Genomic DNA, 6,392 nt, shown 5'->3' on the forward strand with positions numbered 1-6,392 from the left:
TCCCGCTAGTTCTGAACCACGTCCCCCCTCTCCTGCAGTCCGCATTCAAGTAAAATTTTTATTTTTTTAAATTTATGAACTATTTTTTAAACTTATTTACTGTTTTAATTAATTAGTTTTTAGTTTAATTAATTTGTCTAATTAAGCTAATTTTAGTTTAATTTTGTTTAATTTTAGTTAAATTTAATTTAATTTTATTCAATTTTAGTTAATTTTAATTTAATTATGTTGACAAGCACTAAAGCCTCATGACCTCAATTATGTCCTTACATAATGTTTATATTGTTTATTGTTGAATTTAGTTTAAAATTCATAAATTATGATGTAAAAAATACCCGATTCATGATAATCCATCACTCTTAATTATGATGTAAAAACTATAAGTAGGTATGGTTACTTAAATTTGTGTTGTGAAACTATGTGAAATAAAAATTTTTAAAAAATAGAGTGATATATTACACATTATAGTTTCTTATAATGTGTTATAATCTAATTTAGGTGAATGAAAAAAAAACAACGTTATCCTTAGACTTTCGTCTAATAATTACATCTAATTTTTTGGACTTATAATATAAGATAGACGACTCATATTTGGATTGGAGACGAAGTTTTCTCCTGGAAATGATCGTTTATTTTATATTATACGAATAAAGCATTGGTACTAAAATTCATAATTATTGGATCTGTCCTTCTCGGATAGGTTAGAAATATAGTAGTGCATATATCCAACTTTGTATACTTTGTATATTTTCATTCTTGAAAGTTTGGCCATCATGTATTCGTTGTTCTTCGTGTACAATAAGTGTATGTTGATCTGTGTTTTAGACGTTTGCTGATATGTATAATAATATCCGCACAATGTACAGGGAGAACAACGGGTAGGTGCTGTCGAAATTTAAAAAAAAATAAAAATATACAAAGTATACAAAGTTGGATGTAAGCACTACTATATTTTTAATGGATAGAAGTCTTCCTATGACAGCCGCTAGATTGGTGTAATTAGGTTCTACGTACGTTTCAGATATATTTTATGTAGAAAATATTTATATTGTTAAATGATATATGAACGTATGTTTGATGTGTGTTGTATGTATAAGAGTCATGAATGTATTAGTAGTTATGATATTAATTATCGTTAATAATTATATATAATTTACAGATGAGAATAATTCCTGACAAATCATGGATAGATATCCCACGGCTTTATAGATTTCGTGACACGTGATACAAGGAGGGATGTGATGCCTTCATGCGTTATACTAAAATAAATCCGAAAAATTTAAGAAGCGGTACTATGTATTATCGTGTAGGAATATAAAGCTGCTAAATAGAAATGATATACGAATTCACCTAATGAAATCAGGTTTTGATAAAAAAATATAAATATTGGTGAAATTATAGGAAGGTATCACTGAAGATGAGGATCCAAATATGCGTGTTGGTACGTCCGTTGGCCTACTGATAGATGGCACAGAAACAATGTTGAATGATATTTTTCCTCGATCTACAGAATATGATGTTGATGATAATGTCAAGGATGATATCAGAGATAAAAGTGAAGATGATATCGAAGTTAAAACTGAAGCGGTAGACGTCAAAAGTGCCAAAAATACTGATAATATTAATTCCTCCGCAGAAATAAAGCGAATAATAGAGCTACTAGAAGATAGTAAAAATGACTTATATGAGAGATGTACCGAGTACTCCAGATTTTTATTTGTGCTAAAACTCCTACATATTTAGACACTTAGCGGTATGTCAGATAATTATTTTAAAACGCTTCTTGATTTTCTTCGGACGGTAATTCCTGGAGGAGAGAATAGCATACCCTAAAGAAATTATTAAGCTGAGAAGATTGTCTCTATTCGCGGGAAAAATCGTTGCTTTCTTCATTGATTCCATTGCTATCTTGAATAACAGTTTTTTTTGAGTTACAAAAGATCCGGTCTTTTTTAGATCCGGTTACAATGAAAATCAAAAATAAAGAAAATTAAAACAAATTACAACTTTTTCTCTTTTGTCGAACAGATCGCGAGCTCCTGTTTTGCGGTCGCTCGCTTTGGTGGGTTCTTTGCCTGCGCCGGGGTTATTTGCCGTGAACCACCGCGCGATCTAGATCCGAACAGATCTATGCAGTATAACGGGTATTATTTCACCAAGGAAATAATAGCCGGAGGGATTATTTCACCAAGGAAACAATCGATCGAATCTCGGGATCAAAGACCAAGCTTTGATCCGGAGTGTAACAACGTAGATCTGAGATCTCGATCCCCTCGAACTCCTGCCTTTTGTGATGCGGGTGCTCGCCAAGAATCAGATCTGAATGTCCAAGTCTTCAAGCCTTCAAAAAAACTCCAAGATGAGGTCTCAATCCGGCAGAGTTTCGGCTCTCCAAAAGTTCTTCCAAAAGTCCTCCAAAATGATGAATGACCCCGCCTATTTATAGGCAACCAGATCTGTGCATTTGGCACAGATCTGGGCGGCCACCTCAGGGTGGCTCGGCTCATGCCGAGCCTTCGGCCTTGGCCGAGCCACTCCGGGCTTTGCGTCCGTCGTTCGGTTGTTTCGGTTCTTGTATCCGCTTCGTTCGTGATTCGGTTATGCGGTTGATTGGTCTGAAATCGATTCGTTGACTTGATTCCTGATTTGGCAGTAAATCCGATTCTGAGTTTGATTCCAAAACTAATCGTGACTCGATCGCGATTCATCCGAGTTCGCCTGTGGCGTTGCTATGAACCCCGATTTGTTCTGAATCTTGATTTGGAAGCCTGGATGGATGACTCGTTGACTCCTTGAACCGTTGGTTCGATTCCGCACGCGAGTGAGTTCATTCCGTCGTTCGCGTGTGGTTCGTCAGCTTCGTAGCCTCGTTAATCCGCTCCGTCGCACATTGTTTGGCTTCGGTGTTGACGGGCTAACGATCGTGCTTAGATACGTCGCCCGATGGTTCATTAGTTTGTGTTGAGCCGTGTTAAGGGACCTATAAGCAATTTTATATGCCTACAGATACCCCCTCCAAAGTTTTCCAGCCTCGTTCTTTTATAGAAGAGTCTGGAATACTTTGGATATGACTGTCCCAACCTTCAATCGGTGTAACGGGCTCTTGGAATGGCTTCTATTCTCGATTATTCTTGATTCCTTCAGTCCTCCAGGCTATTCGGTGCTTTGTCGAATGCTTGAGAGGGTTCCGGTGCTGCATTTATTGCCTGACCGTTTGTCGGAATTTTGAATTTGAAGTCGATTCTTGATTTCCTGGCTTTTTTAGCTCGAATTAGTTGCTTCAACATGGAATTGACCATCGGTTGACGGCTTTGAATCTTTATTGTGACGCGTTGTCTGGCGTTTAACACAGTTTATACTCGTAAGTATTTTGGAGTCTACACAGTTTAAGCTCTTAAGGAGTTGGAGCGGGGAGGTCTAGTTTATACTCATACACTCCTGGGAGTTATGTTAAGTTATCCTTAAGAATATATTTTTTTTTTAGAAAAATATTCTCTAGAAACTTCTCAACAAAGAGGATGGAATAGTTTATACTCATATACCTTATTGGAGTATTAAGAAGCAGTTTATACTCGTATACTTTTCGGAGTATTAAGAAGCAGTTTATACTCGTATACTTTTCGGAGTATTAAGAAGCAGTTTATACTCGTATACTTTTCGGAGTCTTTAAGAAGCAGTTTATACTCGTATACTTTTCGGAGTGGTGATTCTTTCATTGCAACGCATTAATTGGCGTTGACCTAGGGTTACGCATTGACCGGCGTTGACCTTAGGGTTTTAAACGTCGTACGCTGACTTTTTGATCGCAACGCGTTGACTGGCGTTGACCTAGGGTTACGCAATGACCGGCGTTGACTCTAGAGTTTCGAATGTCGTAGGATGCTCAAGTCACAAGACCAACTAATGAAGCTGGTGCGTCAGTGACCCTCGCATTTATAGGATTTTTGGCAAACCCCCAGCCATCAACGGGTTTGATACGCCTTTACTGATTACCGTTTTAGTCGGGCTAGCATGCAGATTGTCTAAATCCGTTCCGCATGTGACGTTATGCTAAAAGTGTTAACCCTTTTAGTGCTACGATATTGAATACGTAGACTTCGTCTTTCTCCTGTGAAAAGACTAAACAGCAACGTGTATCAGGCGTTGACTCAGGATTTTTGGCAAATCCTCAGCCTTTAACGGATTTGATTTGCTTTTACCGATTACCGTTTGAATCGGGCTTACATGCGGATTGTTTTAATTCCGTTCCGCATGTGACGTGTCTAAATCCGTTCCGTATGTGACGTTGTGCTAAGAGAGTTAACGCTCTTAGTGCTACGATATTGAATACGTAGACTTCGTCTTTCTCACGGGAATAGACTACCCGGCGACGCGTGTTAGGCGTTGACTTTAGATTTTTTGGCTACCCCCTAGCCTTTAACGGATTTGATTAGCCTTTACCGACTACCGTTTGAGTCGGGCTAGCATGCGGATTGTCTAAATCCGTTCCGCATGTAACGTTATGCTAAGAGAGTGAATTCTCTTAGACTTCGTGCTATGATGTTGAATACATAGGCTTTACCATTGTTATGGGAATAGGCTACCCAGCAACGTGTACTAGACATTGACTTATCCCTACTTAGGCTTCGGGATAAGATACCCCAGAATCGAACTCTGGTGTCTTTTTCAATCGGTAAAAGACTAAACCAGCGACACGTGTTTGGTGTCGACATATCCTTTCTTAGGATTCAGGATGACATTCCCCATGCGTGTAAGGCATGGATTTTGGTGTTATTAATAACAACCTGCCACAACGTTGAATATGTGGGCGGGTGTTCTTTTTAACGGTTAAGAACTAACCGGCAGCGCAGGTTAAGCGCAGACTTATCCTCGCTTAGGTTTCAGGATAGAATACCCCAGAATCGACCTCTGGTGTCTTTTTGTACGGAAAAAGACTAAACCGGCAACGCGTGTTAGTCGTTGACTTATCCCTACTTAGGATTCGGGATAAAATTCCCTATACCTGTGAAGCACAGATTTTGAGAGTTGAAAAAGGTGGTGTCTTCTCTTGGGGCAAAGACGAACCCGAAATGGGAGAGGAAGAATTTTATACCCTATCTCCCGACACTGAAGAAGAAAAATTTTATATTCTATCTTCAGACGGAAAGGAAACTCGAGGTGGGATCTCCACCCCCAGAATCCGGAAAGGTGAAACTGAGAGTGGGATCTCCACTCCGAGAATCGAAAAGATTCGGATAACCCTAACTGTCGGAAGGTTTGATTACCGAACTAAAGATGAATTTCTCGTTTATCGAGAGTGAATTATGGTTTTGACCCTAACTGTAGGAAGGTTTGGCCAAACAGGAGTTTGAGGTGACCCTAACTGTAGGAAGGTTTGATCACTCGATTTGAAAGTGGACCTCTCGTTCATTGGAGGAATCGAGAGGGGATTTTGGTTTTGGTCCTAACTGTAAGAAGGTTTGACCAATTGGGAGATTTAAGACGATCCTAACTGTAGGAAGGTTTGATCGCTCGATTTGTGGACCTCTCGTTCATTGGGAGAATCGAGAGGGGATTTTGACTGTGGTCCTAACTGTAAGAAGGTTTGACCAATTGGGAATTTTATGTCCAGACTCTAACAGAGAGTGTTGAGTGCACAAACACGGTGAGAATTTGAATGGGAGTTCTTATTCATTACATTGCTGTGGTTTTAGGAACTTCCCGTTACATAAATCGTCCAACTCCCAGTTTCGTCTGCGGACTGGTTTTCGGAGCGCATTATTATGCAGTATACCTAACGCGGGTTATTCTTAAGAATATGTGAGGTTAATATCTCGACAGGATAGCTTCCAGTCAAAAATGTGGGGAAACAGTTATAGACTCATATACGCCTATTTGGAGTATCAAGGGAGTATTTAACGCTCTTATGGACCGGTCGGTAGGTATTGTAGAAACAGTTTAATACCGTATACTCCTTTGGAGTTTAGCCGTTCTCAATTGGCTACCTTAGCGTATATGACGCCGGCTTCAACAAGGTCTGAAATGAGCTATAATGCTTGGAGAGTAAAGCAATCCTTGTGTGGATGAACGACCGCCTCCTGATGGTAATGCAACAGTAGCTTTGGGTGCCGTAGTGTATGTCACCTTGCTCTGCCTGAATTTGTGTTATAGGTCGGTAGCTTGATCTTTTTGTTACTCGTTCAAAGGAGGGAGTTCGAAGATGGCTGGAACGTCTTCCGTCGTTGAAAAGAGTATACTCTTTTTGGAGTCCCTCGGAACAGAAGTCTTTTGGCTGGGCCAATTGAGATTGCTGATTGGCGACGCTTGATTAGCAGTAACCACCAGCGAAGCTGCAGGTGGCGTTGCCCTTAACGCAGCGTAGAGGCAGAAGTTGAGTTCAGGCAGGATTAACC

Source organism: Asparagus officinalis, chromosome 6 (genome assembly GCF_001876935.1).
Source record: "Asparagus officinalis chromosome 6, Aspof.V1, whole genome shotgun sequence".
Classification (NCBI taxonomy): Eukaryota; Viridiplantae; Streptophyta; class Magnoliopsida; order Asparagales; family Asparagaceae; genus Asparagus; species Asparagus officinalis.